Source organism: Bacillus rossius, chromosome 5 (assembly GCF_032445375.1).
Source record: "Bacillus rossius redtenbacheri isolate Brsri chromosome 5, Brsri_v3, whole genome shotgun sequence".
Classification (NCBI taxonomy): Eukaryota; Metazoa; Arthropoda; class Insecta; order Phasmatodea; family Bacillidae; genus Bacillus; species Bacillus rossius.
This window is the reverse complement of record NC_086333.1, coordinates 29,531,992-29,551,768: the sequence shown is the minus strand read 5'-3', so window position 1 is coordinate 29,551,768 and position 19,777 is coordinate 29,531,992.

Here is a 19,777-nt window from a genome sequence, read left to right as displayed (position 1 = left end):
ACTCAGAAAGCTACCCCTACATTGATTTAGAAAACAATTTCACTAATGGATATTACTTACTTGCATATAACATGTATGCAAACTTCCAGTCGAGTTTCTATGGATGGCAGTGTGCACCGAAGTTTCAAAGACAGAGCAACTCTGTTTATGTTTGATGTATCTCGTCAGGATGAAAGGATTGCTTCAAATGTAATAGATTGCAAAATTGAAGTTACAACTTCAAGGAACATCCCTGCTTTAACTCAAGCCTTTGCGATTATACTACATGATAGACTTGTATCGTATAACCCAAGAGACAAAACTGTTAAAATACTGTCCTAGAAAGGATATTGGCTTAGTCTCGTCTCGACCACCATGACGAAATTGTAAACCTCCAAGGCTTCTCTAGTCAGTATGGGTTTATTATCAAGGAACTTAGCATTGCAGATGAAGAAGGAAATGTAATAACACGTAACTTTCAACCTCCATTTGAATGGCGATATCTCACCAGGAAGCATCAAAACACAAATGCTTGGCTAACTAGAAATGTTCATGGTTTACAGTGGGAACACTGCCTCTTTCCTTATGCTTCAATACCTAACATTATTGGCAAGTCATCTGACCGGACCTGTATTGGTGTTAGGAATAGGGCAGAAACGGTGGCTAACTATTGTAAGCATCATGTGCTAATATTAGATGTACAAGCAGAATATGACTGTCCATCATTGAAAGAATTAAATATATTGTACGCGTGTAATAATAATAGATGTCCAGGTCCGATCTCAAGACACAATGCGAGCATGCTTAGGGCTTGAATGGTTGATCACAGCATTGGAATGTTGGAGGCCACCAGCAAGGCGGTGGGGACAACAACGGAAGCAACAGTATATGCGACTGGACTGGAGGGGGGGTCCTAACGGTATAAATTGAGGTCAACACCCTAGACACAGCAGTCAACACATAGTAGAGTGGGTATAGAGCTGCTGCTACAAATTCAAGCAAATGCCGTTCGATCCGTCTGCAAAGTACGCGGAAGTAACGCCAGGATTCCGCCGTGTGAACTACATCACCGAGGATGGATACTTCCAACTAGAGGTCTGCAACTTCGGTCATCACTGGACCAGTGATTGTGACCAGGAGGCTCCGGACATCATCGAGACATCCTGCAACAAGGTAGATTGTGTCGTCCATTATCTAAGACCTGACAGTACATTCCCTACAACATTATAAGCGCTTAAGGCTGCAACAGCGACTGAAACTATAAGCTCGGAACCAGACTATTCCTCAGTAAGGTGCGAGTTGCGGCGCAACACCGATCCGGAGGCAGTTATTAGTTGGAAGGAACAGTGTGACGGGTTTATTCACAACACCACCTACGTTAACCATCATTGGTACACATCCTGCAGCTTTCTACTGTGTAGGCTCTACCGGTTCTTTCCCCACAGTTAAATTTGTAAGCTAAGAAGAAATTTAAAGGGCTCGTGCGGTTGTTATTATGTCTTCGCGCCATGACATTGCTTTCAACAGCTTGTGGTGGAATACGTGTGAATGTATTAGGACCATACCCTTAGAGGACATACCAAGTGAAGCAGAGGATGAGGAAACATTTCTACACAATTGGTTTGAAATCGAGTACTGCAGACAACGTGGGCGATGGTGGTCACGTGAAGAGCCGTGGGGACGATCCCCTGAGCATGATCGTTCACCAATAGAGTCATCACGTCAAGTTTTTGGAGACGTAACCTCAAATCATCCTGCTCGTGAACCAATGTTACCACCAACCATCGTTAGTAACGATGCTGTCGAACTACTGCCAATTGCATCGCGTCAATCACCTCCTACATCAATTACAAAGAGACCATCACCTCCATCAATTGTGGGGAGACCAGCACGGACATCGCATCTCATGCTAGGAGCGAATCTAACATCTAACTGTATGAACGAGGGTGAATTGTCAATTAACATCTCATAGAGTATAACATACAACTGAAAATAATTTTAACAATGGACTGTTCTAATAAATGCTCTACTCTATGGAATTGCATAACAGACATATTTATCCAAGTGATACATATATTTTTAAATACGACCCTCGACTCGAGTGATGGCAGTCGAGCTGAAACTGTGGTGGTGTAAGGACCTACAGCAGAAGTAGTTAACCAAGATGTCTAACTTTCAACCGAACAGGATATACTCCAGTGTAACGCCTGGGCTAGGCACTGTTGATTATAGTGAGTATATCGACGGGGTTTTAAAACATTTTTCGGAGAGTTGTGACGCTGTGTTTCACGTGAAACAGGTTTTAAACCCAGGACCTCAAGATACGCCTCTAGAAATTAACAACTGTCTGGGCTATGGACATTGTAGTGTAAATATGATGAGAGACGATACATTTCTCCCTGCAACGCCTGAAGAGGTTTTTGCACATGCATTCAACCAACCAGCTATTCAGTCACCGCCAGCATCTGCATGTGGTCAGACTTCGTCAGTTCAGACATCATCTAGCTGTACCCAGATGAGTTCCACATCTCCAGCACCTACTACATCAGTAGCAGTCCAGCCTAAACACCGGCGTCAGCTTCGCCTTCCTACATCTCGCAAGAGTCGAACCCGAGATCTCAGTCATCTAGGTCCGATCAGTGAAGACACCACTCAAGTATGTTCCACAGAAACCACTAGTGATGAAAGAACTGTTGAGATTGCTCGTGTAGGTGTACGTTCATTACTTCTGGAACTATTGAGCAAAGTAAAATATATTATTTATATCAATTTTCTCTTTAATATGTATTTCAGAGTAAATTATACTCTATGTAACTTGTAGTTATGCTTAATATTTAGGTATTGAGTCTCTGGTTTATGTAAATAGATTATGTTGACTTTGTCACTATGATGTGTAGTGTGTGAATATTATGTACTTTTATTACTCATAATTTAATTCTTTTAAATCAGTGATTTTTCTTATCCCTTGCTGTTTGTAATAAGATTTAAATAAATATGTGTTTAACATTTAAGTTGTTTGCTTTAATTTCAAAAAAAACTATTTAATGGCCTCTCTTATTAAAAATTGTTTTAAATTCAGAGTATTTAAAAAAAATTGTGACCATACGTTATTAACCTCCTCAGCTAGAGTGATTGCATTAATACATAAATTCAACACTACCTTCGAGATGTCTTCCGCCACTACGAGAAGAAGAGAGACTCTACACAACACCAATATTTTATAAATACTCTATCATCAAACCTAAACATATAAAGGCATACATATATAAATAATAAACGTAGTTTAGAATATGGCTACAGGTTCCAAACTTATCTCGACTTGCCTCGACTGGTTACACATTGCATAACACTTGTAGGTTTTTAATTCAAACTTGGTGCCATCCGGCGACAATGGCTTGAATTAAAGATGGCCGACAGTGGCGCAATCTGGTAGCGACTTTATGAATTAAAGATGGCGGCAACGGAGAACTTGGTGAATACAGGCTCCGACTAGTCTCGTCTTGTCCCCCAACTTGTCTCGACTGTCTAGACTTGTCTCAACTCGTTCCCGACTTGTCTCGACTGACAACATAACACTTGGCGCCATCCGGCAGTAACTTTAAGAATTAGAGATGGCGACGGTGGCGCGCTCCGGCGGTAACTTTAAGAATTAAAGATGGCGATGGTGGCACACTCTGGTAGCAACACTAGGCTATGAACTAATATATGGCGGCGCCTCTGACAACTAATTTTTGAATTTGGCGCGCGATACTAGCGACATCTACCAGCCAACTTGAGAACCAAGATGGTGGTGCCTCTGGCAACTAATTTTTGAATTTGGAGCGCGATACTAGTGATATCTACCAGCCAACTTGAGAACCAAGATGGCGGCGCCTCTGGCAACTAATTTTTGAATTTGGCGCGCGATACTAGCGACATTTACCAGGCAACTTGAGAACCAAGATGGCGGCGCCTATGGCAACTAATTTTTGAATTTAGCGCCATCTGGTTGTCTGTGCTGGAATCAAAGATGGCGGCTGTATAATAATTCTAATTTCAAATGTGGCACCTTAGGTATACATTAAGGAAGGCAAAAACACCCTCCCCCCATTTATCATAAACTTGCCGTCAGTACGTAGTATATATAGATTATTTTATGCACTATATCCCAACTGGTCCTTGGTCTGGTTGGTAAGGTGCCTGCTTTCTAACCTCGACATCCTGGACGTTTTCATGTCCCATGGATCGAATCCCAGCCTCGGCACTGAAAATATTTTAGTTAAAGAAAAAAATAAAATAATCCCTGCTGCTACCTGGTGGCAACAAATAGAAAGATATGACATTACAAGATGGCTGCCTCCAGCAGATGAAAACAAGATGGCGGCCACCAGCAGACGAAACAAGATGGCGACAGATGTTTACAACGAAATCGAAAAGTTGAAGTTCGATAACAAAATTCGAATCCAAGATGGTTGCCGTGACGAAAAGTGCAATGGTGACATCACGATTCGAAGTTGGTGGAAATTTCTAGAAATACAAAATGTGGATGGATTAGCATAGATTGGCATACAGATTAGCATAGATTGGCATACGAATTAGCATAGATTGGCATACGAATTAGCATAGATTGGCATACGAATTAGCATAGATTGGCATACGGATTAGCATGGATTGGCATACGGATTAGATGACGTCATCTAAGATGGCCGCCGGCTCCTCGCTCCTCCGCCTGTCCTTGAATCGGCTATTTCCTACTACTAAGGAGATTGAAGAGAAAAGGAGATTGAAGAAAAGTTTGCGAATACATCAGGCAGGCAGCCATGGGGCCCGGGAAGGGGGGGGGGGGGGCCCTCCTCGGAGGCTCGCTCGCCTCCCTCGCGTACAGGAGAAGGGGAGGAGAGCGAGAACCACCCGCGCGCCGAAGGGGAGGAGAGCGAGAACCACCCGCGCGCCGAAGGGGGAGGGGGGCGCTCTGATTGGCCGAGCCTCTAGGCCAACCAGGTGTGCCCACCCGTCTATAAAGGTGGGACACCTTAGGACAACACCACGAAATCAGTTCCGGTCGTGCTCTTGGACGGTTAAGATGTAGGCAACTGCTCTCCGCCAAGAAGTCACATAATACCCTATATTTTTTAGGATTTCCACCCCCAGTTTTGATCTACCGCGATGTGCTAAGGATAGGTTTAAAACGAGTGTGTGACACCCAGAGACGCAGCGTCTCGCTGCCTAGCCGCGGCCCTGGCTAACTGAGTCCCAGGGCTGTTGGTCAGTGGGTGCTACACTTCCTTCCTTTCGTTAGGCGATCGTAAAACTATCCCGTAGTTAAGTCTATTATCACAAAATGGAGTCAGAAATAGACGTAGAGTACATGGATAATCCCACCTGCACCAGAAAGCACTAGAGTGACGGCGCTGACGACCATGTCACAAAAATCCAAGGTCTTGGACGTCATGAGCAGCCAACACGTGACAATCAAACACCAAGCTGTAGTGGCACTGCACCGCAGGTGGCAGAAGCCTCCAACACGTCACAAACACAAGCAAGGGTGGACCCAGCTCCCCCTGCTTACAGATCGGCGCCGATCACGGTGCGACATGACGCCAACACGCCATACGAACAAATGTATGACACGCTCACACAACTTGGTCTCGTCTTTGAGGCCAAGAACACTCAACGAGGTACCATGTACTACTTCAGTACCGCATCACAGTACCAGGTAGGACTCAAGGCAGTTACTGAGAGCGGAGTCGAACACTTCGTAACTCGCGCTACTGAGGACAAACCATTAAAATATGTACTCAGAGACATTCGGGCCTGCACCAGCATTGCCCGCATCACGAGTGACCTCGTACACCAAAACGTCCCTGTGCTCGTAGTACACCAGCTCTATGACAGCAGGCACCAAGCACTCAACATGTTCCAACTGGACGTTCCTCAGGGCTGTGAGGAACAAGTACTTAGACTCACCAAAGTAATCGGTCTCAAAATCCGTGTCGTGGATTACAGACATCCTGATGCGCCATTACAGTGCGGCAACTGTTGTCAGTTTGGCCACGTAACTAAACAGTGTAGGTTTAGAGTAGCCTGCCCACAATGTGCAGGACAACACAGGCACGTACAGGAATGCGCAAATCCGCCGAGATGTGCAAACTGTAACCAGGCACACAATGTCAAATACAGAGGGTGCCCAGAGTACCAGAATGCAATGGCACGCCGCAGGCCCAAGGTAAATAGGGCCTACCAACCATGAAGGCAGCCTCCACAATCACAACAGGGAACTCGTGCACAAGCATTGTACCCCCCCCCCCCCCCACCCTCAAAGGGGGCAGTACACCGAGCAACACCACAATGACGACGGTTGGCAGCAGGCCAGAAGACGGCGGCCAGCTTGGCGCCAGGCTACACAAAGTCAACAAGAGTAGGCTACGCCCACACACAACAGGTACGAGGGACTGGCCGAGGAAGAGTTCCTGCCTATACCACAATTCCCACCCCGACAATGGCGGAACCGCACACAGCAGTCAGCCCCGCGCCAGGCACCAGCACCTCGCCAGGCACCACCGCCACACCCTGCCCAACGACTGATTAGGCAGCAGCAACAGGAGACAAAACAAACTCAAAATACCGACACTTATGAGCAACCAAGGCAGCAACGAGAAACGCGGCAGCGACCGCAGCCAGACCACACTGGCCAGCATCAAGAAGCTGAGTGCGGGACCCAGCAATACCACCACTCTGCACAGCCCAGTGGCAACAGTGCAGCCAACCCCGAATCCGCAACCAGGAATAGCCAAATCATCACCGCAAGTCTGCCAATACCTCCGCCGCCAATGGAAATAACTCAAGAGCCAGGCCGCGGAGAACCACAAGGCATGCACCATTCCGCAAGGCACACTCACCAAGGTCGCCAGCCAACAGCCAATACACATGGAGATTGCAGCCAGATTGTGTGATCTCCTAACAGCCTGGCTCAATAACACAGTGCCGCTAAAGCACCGCATCCGCCTAGCGGTGAAATTAATAATGGCCATGTCGTGCACTGCAAATGCCAGCACACCACAATAGACAAGAAATCAAAAATATTGCCACATGGAATGCAAACAGTGTGCGAAACAAAACACAAGAACTCTCGCACTTCCTACACACACACGACATACAAATCATGGCCTTAACAGAAACGTATCTCACACCAGCTGACACACTAAAGCTTCCCGGTTACATCATACACAGAAGAGATCGCACGAACCTCGGTGGCGGCGTAGCACTCGTGATCAAATCAACAATCCTTCATCACGAAATACGAGTTCCGGATCTAGGACGCATAGAAGCTGTAGCAGTATTAATGAAAATAAAAGATAAAGCATGCACAATAATATCGGCATATGCTCCGCCTGGCAGATCAATAAGAGCAGAAAATCTACACACTCTAGCAACCTTCACACCTTCATTCCTACTTCTCGGTGATTTAAATGCCAAACACCCTGCGTGGAACTGTACTGCTACAACTTCCAATGGCCGCACACTCTACAAACACCAGGAGCAAAGTGCGTACATGGTGTGTGCTCCATACCACCCAACTCGCTTCCCTACCTCACCTGCACACCGACCTGATATCCTAGACATAACCATCTATATGAACACCAATTTTATCTATGAATTAGAAGTAATCCACTAACTCCACTCCGACCACATGCCAGTAATCGCCACGCTCGAAGATGCCGACACGTGGGCGACGAAAATAAAAACCAGTAGAAATTACCGCAAAGCCAACTGGCACAAATTGAATAACTACATAGAAAATAGCATAAATCCACACTCCAACATAACCAGTCCTGCCGACCTCCAATCCTACGCCGCCTCCCTCACCCATGTACTCACTGAGGCCATTGAAACATGTTTTCCGGAACATGTCCGGCTTTCCGCACCTCCTCCCTCCCTGTACCTGCACCTCAAAGGTAGAATCAGGGAACAGCTGATAGACGTGTTAGAATAGGCCTATCAAAGCTTCGACACAAACTTGTTGCCTATCTCAAGGATCCGTGTTGCTTGAAAGCAAACCACTCCACCTGTCCGGCTGATGCCAGACAGGTTTCTCAGGTACACGAGGGCAATCTAGTTTGCCCACGTGCACTTACAGATTCTTTAGACTGTTGGTCTTGTCTTTTAAGTAATCCGCGTATGGACCGGGGCGCCACCCGCATTAACCCGGTTAGGGGTGGTGAACTACGCCACCCCAGGTCGTGAGATTCACGGGCACCCACCACCGGCTGAGGCTCAACTCAATAGGATCAGGCTGTGGCCGATGCTGCACCATTGTGCTAGCCGAGATTGTTCCCAAATGCTTCCGCCGGAACGTAGGTAAGTGTACTGGTCTCAACCACATCTTCCACAGCCTCGTCGGAGGTGGTCCTCCCACCATCCGAAAATGTCTCGACTGCAGTGTTTCTCAGACATCTAGGGAGGATTCCCCGGGTCGTCCCGTGCAATCATTGGTACCAATCCAGGGTTAACATCCCTTCCTCTGGACCCCCTGTACCTATGCAACCGTGCTATCGCCAGCAGGAGGCGAGTCACCCCGCCCACTGCAGCTGGGTCAGTCATCCGGGGGTCTCGGCGTCAGCAGCATTTCTGCTGCACTCAGCCCGCGGACCACACTTTTCGGGCAAATGCTCCTACTAGGGCCGCTGTGCTCTTCTGTAGGAGCATTTGTGGCAGTGTCATTTCACGTTCCAGGAGCCCAACCTGGAAGCGTAGTTGTTCCTGCAGGTCCTCTATCTTCCTACAGTTGGTCAGAACATGGTGTACATCATCGTTCACATGACAATACAAGCAGAGTGGTGTATCCACCAATCCAAACCGGTGTAGGCTCGCCCTGAAGTTCCCATGACCCGTTAGGATCTGCGCAAGCGCATTGGAAACCTCGAGGAACCCAGCCCGCACGCGACTTCGCACAGATGGTAGCACCGCGTAGGTGTGCCGCCCTCTCTCCAATGTGTCCCATCTGAACTGCCACGCCGCAAGACTGTGCTCCCGCACTAGATGGACTCGTGCATCGGTCATCTCCTTTTGGATCCTGAGGCGGGTTAACGCCCCACGCTCCAACACTTCAATATCCAGGGGAGCCACCCCAGCCAGAACCGGCAAAGCCTCACTAGCCACAGTGGCGCATGCCTTGGTTACCACTAAGAGGGCCGCTCTTTGAGCCGAGAGCAACTTCCTCTTCACGTGAGCCTGGGTGGCCCGCTGTGACCACACTACAGCCCCATACGTCACAACTGGGAGGAAAACACTACGGTACAACACCATCATTGTTCGGAAGGCCAAACATCCCTCACTAGGTGACAGTTTCCTCAGCTTGTGGAACACCTCCGTCGCTTTCTGAGTTACATAGGTTACATGCGGGATGTACGTTAGAGGTTCATCCAACAGGACCCCCAAGTACTTGATCGTCGTCACGAAATCCAGCCTGTTGCCAGCAAGCCGGATTCGCGGATAGTGCGGCCATTTCCCCTTGAATTGACCTCTCAGCACCATGCACTTGGTTTTGGCAACCGAGAAGCGCAACTTTGCAGCTGCTCCCCAATCCTCGATTGCCTGCATGGCTGTGCAGGCCTTTATTTCCAGTTCAGCTCTGGACTCGCCAGGAATTAGGACGAGACCATCATATGCATACCCAAAGGCTTGGCAACCAGGGGGCAGCAGTATCCTGAGAAATCCATCAAACAGGATATTCCAGAGCAGGGGACCCAGGACAGAGCCCTGGGGGCACCCCTTGGTAAGAAACTTTTCGACATCACAGGTGTTAGGCCTGAGTACTCCTTTTCTGTTATCAAAATAGTGCGCCAGCAGCCGATGTAAGTTTGCCGGGCATGCAACTTCTCGAAGCCTCTCCAGAATTCCAGGCCACCATGCTGAGTCAAATGCACCCGATATATCGAGGAACACACCTACCAGGTATTTACTCTGACACGCTCCCACACAAGATGTAACATCGTAGAGAGCGTTATCAGTACCCAGTCCTTGGCGGAACCCGTACTGGCGGACGTTAATGCCTTCAACAATGTCCAAGAAGCCGGTTAGCCTGCCACTGATTAACTTCTCCAGCACTTTTCCAAGTACCGGAAGGAGCGCCAGCGGCCGATACGAACCGGCTTCCCCCTGATCTTTGCCTCCACCTTTGTACAGGACCTGAATCTCTCCAACTTTCCAGCAATCCGGGAACTGCCCATCAGCTAGGCACTTGTTTGCCAGATCAAGCAGGGGCGGAAGTAGCTGAGTACTGGCCCTCTTTAGGATCTCGGCTGTGATTCCATCGATTCCTGGGGCCTTCCTGTTCTTTTGACTCCATAGTGCGGCCCTCAATTCGTCCATATCAAAGTCGGCCGTGTCAGCTGCACCTGTGGGGAGGCGACAAGTTTCCCTCACAGGAACATGCAGAGGGAGATCCTCCCTAGGATCATCATCTGGCAGGAGCTCCTGCAAAAGTCCAACTGAGCTAGTGAGTACATCCAGGGCCACTGTCTCACTCTGATGCAAGATGCAGAGATGCGTAGCTGTACGTTGTTTACCAGCCGCTAATTTATAGACCAGTCCCCATGGCTGTGTGTTCCCGGTATCCTCCACGAAATGGCGCCACGAGTCGAGTCGGGTGGTTCTCACCAAGTTCTTATAGCGACGCATACGGGTGTTGTACACCGCCCGTGCCCGCTCCCTAGCAGGCTCACGCATACGCTTCATGGCATTCTGCTCGCGAACGAGTGATAGCCGGAGGTCCTCCAACTCGTCCGTCCACCACTGACTGGAGGCCCAGGAGTACGTTCGTTTTCGCAAAACCGCCTTGGTCGTGTCCTGGATAACATCAGTCAACGCCTGAGACCGCCGATGCACCGATTCACAACCCAAGTCAGCTTCACGCGTGCGAAACTTTTGACGCAGGACGTTGTCAAAACATCGCCAGTTTGTGCCCTTGTGGATGTATCGGGACCTGGGGACGGTACGCACCTCTGCCTCTTGGCCAGGTTCCCCGAGCTTCAGTTTGAACCCGATCTGTCTGTGGTCACTGGAGGAGTCCTGCGACACTACCCAGTCCGTTATCTTACCCAGTCCGTGACGGGTGCTAAGCGTCACATCAAGGGTTGATTCAGTTCCGTGCACGTTGGAGACATACGTTTGCAAATGCCCTGGATCATTCTGAACGTATAGCTCGTGGGCAAGGAGAAACTGGGTGACTATAACCCCCTTCTCATTTGTAGTGGGGGAGTGCCAAAGTTCAGCCTTCGCATTCACATCTGCACACAGAACAACCCAGCGGCCGCGCAGAGCCCGGAGGATGCGTTCCCACTGGGCTAGATGTTGACCGACCTCGTCAGATGGCCTAAAATATGACGAGACCACGGAGACTGTGTTATGGCACTCGTCTCTCAATTGCACCACCATGTGGTGTGGGGTGGAGAGCCCCACACACACCATTATGTCCAACCTGTCGTTGCGCACGACCACAGCCACCTGAGGATGTTCACCCAGGAAGGCCTTTCGGCCACTTATTCCAGGGAGCTTACCATGGACTGAGTACGGCTCTTGGAGTAGCAGCACATCTGGATTTTGCTGTCTACAGTATGCCTCCAGTTCGGCCGTGACCACAGACGACCTCTGCATATTGAGCTGGGCACAACTAACCATAATCAATGCGAGAGGCCTCCATTGTTATCGCCTTGGCCAAGACAGGGCAGTCCCGCGAGAAGGCCGCATAATCGTGCTCCTTTGCACCAGCCCGCACGCAATTGGCACACCTCTCCTGGGTACCCTTGGGGCACTCAGTCGTGGTGTGCCCTTCAGTGTCACATCTACCGCACTGCGCCTTCATCTTGCAGGCCGCAGAGTGGTGCCCAAACCTCTGGCAGTTGTAACATCTTAGGGGATTCAGATAATCAACGACCTTGCAGGAGGTGTACCCTAGGTACACTCTGCGCGCATCCAGCATCGCGCGGCGAGCCTTTGGGGAGCACTGCAGAACGAGATGTGTCTCGTCTCCTGTCCTGCTTCCCATCTGGCGCTTGATCCTCAGAGCTTTACAAAATTCTGCCAGTGGGATGGTCTCCTCTAGGAAATTCTTCCCATGGATGTGTTAGCCAATCTCAAGGGTGGACATGTCTCGTGGCACGTCGTACACCAGCACCTCTGGCATGAGGTGCTTGGGCTCGTGCACCCTGATCTTGTCTGCTTGCGCAGCCAGCTGCGTACGGAGGGCGATCATCGTGGCGTCATCGGCTGCCTCGACCACTACACCCCCACGTGCCACGGCGCGCATCCCCTTGATTTTTATATCTTTCTCGACTGGGGCGAGTCCACTTTTAACGGCCTGCTGTGTGTATTTGGACAGGGCAGTCTCATCGACAGGGTACACAACCATTACTTTCCGCACGGGACCAGCCGCTGCCTGGACCTCAGTGGCCGGGCTGCCACTGGCCACACCAGCGTACAACCGTTTCCGGTCGCCCGCTCCAACTTTGGCCGTAGCACTCACTGCACCGGCGAGAAACAGATTCGCGTGTACAAGCCGGTCGATCGCATTCTGCATTTGGCGGACCCTCGCCCCGATCTCGCGCGCGGCCCCACTGGTCACTCGCTCGCGGTCAGAGCAGATGCCATACAGCTCAACCACGAGCTTATTAACTTCGAGTGCCTCAGAACTGAGTGCAGTCGGGGTCGTTTCCAATTTCCTGTTTTCCCTTTCCTGGGTTGGAGCCGTGTCAGGAACGTGCAAGGGCTATTTGGCTTTGGCCTTACTGAGGGTTTTTCCCTGGGTTCCATCTGCGGAAGGGCCCAGCAGTGCCTCGGTGGCCTGTCCCTGGGCCGGCTCCTCATGCAATCCCTTTGCCATCTCTTCACCACTTTCCGCTTTGCGGGTTTGCCTCTCCTTTTTCGATCTTCGTTTTTGCTCTTTCCACGGCCGCTCGACCAACTTCACCATTTGCTCACCGCGAGACCTACTTGGTCGTGCCGAGTCTTCGCTATCAACCGGCTGGAGCTTTCTTTCGCTCCCCCCCCTCGTACCAGGTGGCGGTCTTTAGGCATCCGCGTGCCGGTTGCAGGCTTGCGGAAGACCCCGCGCTCCTCGTCGGGGTCCAGCCGGTCATGTGATTTTGCAGAGGTGGACAGGTCCACCTCTGCGCATGCGCCTATCCCAATTCTCTCCTTCGCCGTGACAGGGATTCCTTGTAAGGAATTAGGGCGACTCAGTGCTGGCAGTAACTGGTCGACTTATAACCTGCCTACGTTACCATTCACTACCACGTGGAGGTGGAGAGAAGTCGCACGCAGTCTGTCTGTGCTTTGCAGCACAGGTGCACATGTCGTTGCTCACCAGGCCGAAATCGTCTACACAACTGCGACTCTAACTGCAACAACAAGGTGGTGGCTTTCCTCAGACTTCCGCAAACGGGAGATACCCCGAGAAAACCCGGCCATTGAAACAGCAATTCCGCTCACCAAACAAACAAGAAAACAAACCGCGCTACCACAATACATCGAACTCATCACTGCGAAGAAAAACGCCCGCCGCCGATGGCAGAGGAACAGATGCCAGGACCTCAAAAATAACTACCAAGCATTACAAACAGAAGTCAACAATGCTCTAACAATACACCGAGCCAGTGCCTGGGATGAAACACTAACACACCTCTCCACACACGACAACTCACTCTGTAAACGAAATAAATCCCTTGCCTGTTCACCCACTATCATCCCTCCTATACTACTCCTAACAGACAATGTAGCATTCATGCCTCAGGAAAAGGTCACAGCTCTAGCTGACTCACAAGAACAGGCTTTCCAGACAAACATCCATCCTAACAATCCTACCCACTCCCTGCGAATTGCAAATGCTGTCGCGCTCCTCAGGTCCTCTCCCCTTCAAACTGAACCACAACTGACAGATGAAGAGGAAGTAAGAAGAATAATAAAATCGCTCAAAAATAATAAAGCACCAGGTACAGATAAAATCCAGGCAATTGTTCTTAAGCAACTGAACCAGCCTGTGCTACAAGCCATAGCAACATGCATAAATGGCATCCTCACGACCAACACCTGGCCTGATATCTGGAAAAATGCAAAAGTCATCCTCCTCCCCAAACCTGGCAAAGACCCCAGGCTCCCATCCAGCTACCATCCCATAAGCCTGCTAAATACACTGTCAAAAGTGGCGGAAAAAACACTAGCCTGCCGCATTCAACAACACCTGGACACACACAACACCCTACCTGACTATCAGTTTGGATTCAGGGCTGGCCACTCCACAACACATCAACTCGTGCGTATAGTAGAACAAATCACCCTAGCATTGACAGACGCCAATACACAGCCGCGGCATTTCTCGATGTTGAGAAGGCGTTCGACAGAATCTGGCACGACGGCCTAATTTTCAAGCTGCAAGCTGCCAAACTCCCAGACAACTACATCAAAACTCTCGACTCCTATCTATCCAACCGCCTCTTCCATGCCAATATCCTAGGAGCCACCTCCACTCCCCGAGCCATTAAGGCCGGTGTACCACAGGGCATTGTACTCGGACCAATACTGTTCAATATATATGTAGCTGACTTTCCCACATTCCCACCAGGAGTTGAAATCGCATGCTATGCAGATGACACTATGTTATACTCCAGCTCAGTCAGACCTCGCCTCGCCCTAAGCCGAGTGCAGGCGGCCCTAGACCTCCTACAATCCTGGTTCACAAATTGGCGAACAGCAGTCAATGTAGGAAAATCACAAGCAATTATCTTTACTCGCCGCCTCACCCCCAACAACTTGCCTCAACTCACACTCTTTGCCTCTCGCATTTCCTTTCATCCCTGTGTCGAGTAACTCGGAGTCAAAATGGACAATAAACTCACATGGAAGACACATACCCAAAACAAAAAAGCAAAAGCTACGGCAAGAATGGCTCAACTCTATTCCCTCTTCAACAGAAGAAGCACTCTCTCCACAGCAAACAGCAAGATACTATTTAAAGCATGCATACGACCCATCATCACGTATGCAGCGTTTTTTACTGTGTCCGTAAAAAGGTTTTACGTGAGGATTTATTTCGTCAGGTGAAATTATTTCGGGGGGCTGATTTAGTGTGTCTATAAGTTCTTCCTTAAACCCGTCCCAAACTGTAATCTTAAGTTTATTATTAAAAAGTTGTATGTTGGATGTAGCATTAAGTTATTTGTGCTAGCACCGGTAAGTGATCGGAGTTTAGTTCATCTAAGGTTTCTGTATTTATCTGAGCGTTTGGTATGTTGGTTAGGGCTATGTCTAAAATTTCTGGTGTGCCACCACTTACTGGATAGCATGTCGGGGAGTCAGGCGCAAGAATGATGTAGTTTCCTGCTACCGCGTGGCCGTGTAGAATGTTCCCGTTGGCGTTTGTTTGGGTGCAGCCCCAGTCAGTGTGTTTGCTGTTTAAGTCCCCTGCTATAAAAAATTGATCTTCGACTTCCATTAATTTATTGAGGTCCTGTGGTGTGAGTGGGTCTTGTGGCGTCTTGTATACCGCAGACATGCAAACATGTGAATTATTATTACGGACGTTTATGCTGGTGGCCTCAATGTGTTGTAGTCCATTTATTGTTATCGGGTGGTGGTGAATTCCGTGTTTTATTAGTATGGCTGTACCGCCGCCGCGGAGTGCGGGGCGGTCTGTTCTGTATATTGTGTAACCGCATATGTACACTGGCATGTGTGGTTTTAGAAAAGTTTCAGAGATGAAAGCGACATCGATTCCGTATACAAAAAGTAACTGTTCCAGTTCATAGATTTTATTTTGGAGGCCGTGTGCATTGAATATTAGAACCTGTAAAGACTTCCCCGGGTTCTGTGCCATTTTCGGGTGTAGCGAGATTCATGAGTGCAGACAATAATATGAACTGTTTTTCTTGTAGAGATGTCGCAGCTCGGATTTTGTCGAGGTGTGGTTTCAGTTGTGCGATGAGCTGTGTGAAGTTACAGAGTTTAAGAATTTCCGCCAGCTCGAACATGTCACTAAAGGTGTTACCTTCCATTCTGTTTTGTGCTGGGGTGTGTGTGTTTGGTGCTGGCCCAGCCAGCGTTTCCGAGAAAGTCTTCCGGGTGTGTGCGAGCTCTGTTGTCTGCGGGCGCTACTGTGGCTGGTTTGTTGTTTGTGCGCGTGGTTGCACGTGCACGGGGCGAGAGGGGGGAAATCCGCCTGACTGAGAGTGGGTGCCGCCTGTCTGGGTATTTGCGGTGCGCTGGCTTGTCTCTGTTCCCTGCTTGCCACGATTTTCAAGAACTCGGGGCACTGCTTCCATGCTGCGGTGTGGCCCTGAGTGTTGCAGTTAAAGCAGAACTTGTCTGCATGGTCGTCCCTCTTTCAGTCCCCCTTCGTATGTTTTTCCCCGCACCTAATGCATTTTGGTGGGTTATTGCAGCGGGCCTGTGTGTGGTTTAATTCACCACAGTGTTTGCATTGTGCGACGTCTTGAGGGCGGGATTTGTATTTCTGTACCACTACAGATGTATAGTACAGGATTTTGATTGACGTGATGTTCTCCGCGGGGGCCGCGAGTGTCACGCAGAAAGTTCCGGATCGGATTCGTTTCGGTGTTCCTGTGGCGTTGGGCCGGCTGATTTCGAAATTACGCACATCGAATACTGTCAAACCCTTATCTGTTAGTTCCTGTTTGATCTCGGCTTCTTCTACTGCGAGGTACAAACCCTTAATTACTACTTTGGTGTTTCGCTCATCTAGATGTGCGAACGTGTGATGGTAGATGTTGTCTTTCAGGAATTTTAGGGCTTGTCCGTACCCTTCCCTATTTTCAAAACTGAGCCGGAGCTCCCGTCTGCGCGTAATGGTGTTTTTGAACGGGACTCTGTGCTGGTTAAGAAACGTCGCAATTTCTTTTAGTTTTTGTGTTTCTTTTACCATGATATACCTATGATGTACCTATTCGGAGTGTCGCAGTGTTGTGAATTTGGTTGTTGTGACGGAGATGTGTTTTCCGGCTGTGGGTTTTCCAGGGGGGCGTACCTGTTTGCCGTACTGACCGTGGCTGTGATATTGCTGTCTGTGCTCTTGTTGTAGTGCGCGCACTCGTTGTTTGTGAGCGAGACTTTCCTGCTCCCCCTCCCCCTGTCGAGTGAGCTGCATCGCTGAGCTCGCTTCCCTCCTGCCTGTTTGAAATCGTGGTCGTCGTCGTCCGCTCGGTCGCGTTTGAGTTTCGCACTCTGCGCCTCCATCGGTGTGTGTGTCCGGTGTCCTTCACCCTGCGCGTCCGCCATTTCCCTGTCGCGGTTCGCCGGCTATCCGACCCGCCGGTCGCCTAAAACCTAAGGGCAGTGGTGGCTGACAAACACTGATCTAAACAGCGAAGCTAGGCCTTAGAGAGGCTGTTCTCTCTGCACCACTGCCTGGTGCGAAGTGTGCACGGCGAGGGGCGTGGCCTCTTGGTAGCTCCTCGGCATTGCGGATGGTATAGAAAACTTTCACATAGTTGCAGTCTTGCTAACGTAAAATTTTAACAGCTTACTTTTCAAGTTCTTTTTAATGCAGTGTTTGCGCTCAGAAACATTTTTCTACAAACTTGCAATGAATATAAACGCCATTGAACAACACTTCCTCGCCCAGATCTTCCAGCAACAGCTTCGTTTCAGTGTTCCCGAGACACCAACCATAGTGCCTGGAGCCATGTGAACCACACAACAGTTGCTGTACTTGCCGACTCTCCCCAAGAATTTCTATCCCTTGTCCCAATCGCAGCTAATATTTTTAGTGTTTTCAAAAGTGTTTTTCTTTTTCTTTCGCAACATAATCTATTGTTTCAAGTGTTACTTCTCCCCTAATTTCAGTGTAATATATAATTAAATGTATGCGCAACTGTGAGCGCATATGTATTCATTGTGCACTTTTAGTGTTTAATTATAACATAAATATTTTTTTTCGCAACCTAAATATATGCCACTCATCACTTTCACCACCACAGAGACGCCAACCATAGCGCCAGTGTCGTATATTGTTTTCAGACATTCAAAATAAATCTCCCACTGCCTAATTAATAGGCAGTGAACTAATACTTTTTACTGTTGCAGGTTGCGTCGGAACATCCGCGCCCTCGGCTCTACCGAGGTCCAACGTACAAATATTGCACGTGCCTGCCGTGCACAGGTCACATGTTACACCAACAAAAAACTGAATTTGGCCATCCCAGGCAGATGCAGTTGTGACATTTGACAATGTCACCTGTCTGGTCTTTGTTTTTCTGCATCTTTGTGTCGCCGCGCACTTGTTTGGATACGTGAGCGGCTTTTGCTGTGTGGCGGCGGAATAGCTAAGTTGTCTGTCTTTGTCCGTTTGATTGGTGGCGCTGCGCCGCGGCCGCCGTGTAAAACAGGCGCGGCAGCGTTACTGGAGCGTGTGATTTAGGAGAAGTTGGTAAGACTGCAAGCCTAGTAACGTGTCGCGGCAGACAGCTTAACAATGAAAGATTTGTGTTTTTGGTTTTTGGAGCTGAAAGAAGTGGGTGAGTCGTCGCTCGGAGCTGAAGGAAGAAGTTTGTCGCTCGTGGCCGAGTGAGGAGTGTCATTTGGGTTTCACCGAGTCATGTAGGGTTCGTGACACGAGAATATCGGCGCGACGAGAAACGAGGCCAATAGGATATCGAAATGGGCTAGAGTTTAGGGACTGGCAGTGAAGTTTTGTCTACAATCAACAAGGTGTTGGGTCGTGATTATTAGACTACATGAATGCTACGGAAATCATTATAAGTTATTTTAGTTTTTACTACGAGAGTTTGAACTGCGGGGTCAAGAAAATAATGTTCCTACGAGCTGCAGCTTGGAGATGTGAAAAATAGCATGGCGAATGGAGCTGTTATGCGCTGCGGGCCTTGACTGTCTACCTGCGCGAGCCCTGTTTATCCTCATCAAGAATATGAGTTTACATTTCTACGATAATTTACATGGATAGTGGTGACGAGTAAATCATCTCATTTTTTGCAGTTGTAAATTATAGTTGTGGAAATTAGGAATGCTAATGGATCTGTAATGAGCCGCGGCGTTTGACTGTCTGCAACTGTGGGCCCTGTTTTCCTTCTCGGAGTCTACAGACCAGCGGGAAAATGCACCGAGAGTTCCGGGGCATATGCCAATTTTTTTTTTGTTTTTAACGAAGAAATCGGCGGGAGGTGAGTGAAGAAAAGAAGTTACGAGGTACGAGCAGAAGTTGTTTACGAGTTACGAGGGGGTGGGAAATTGGCTTCGCAGCAGTGTCTACAAAGCAGCGTCCCAGTATGTCAGATGTCACAACTTTAGATTCTGCGTGGGTGTTTTTAGTGAGCCTTCATTTCTGCTATAAGATGCCTAAGGTCGCATGTGGAGGTCGATGGATTGCAGGATGCAATCTATTCCCGTGTCGGCGCAGTTGGTAACTTCATATAAACTGTAAGTTTTACCCGCCCTATTTTGCATGTTGTTTTGGGAGTCGTTTGTGGTTATAATTATTACTGAGAAATTGCCAACAAGCTTCACAACTATATTAATTGTAATGTTAATACTACGCTTAGTAAACTATTTTAATAAATGTCCCATTGGGTAGGTTTGCACTGGGTTATAGTTAAATTTTTTTTGTAAAGATATTGCAGACAAATGATAGGTTGGTAGTGAACTTTGTAAACAAAAGAATATTTTGAAGAAAACCTACAACACTTGTAGACGCTGTTAATAATTTTTTTTATAAAACTTAATTTATTCCTGCAGGCATTTCTACTTTAGTTATGGGAATAAATATTGGCAGTAGAGTTGGTGCTCTGAGAAGCGA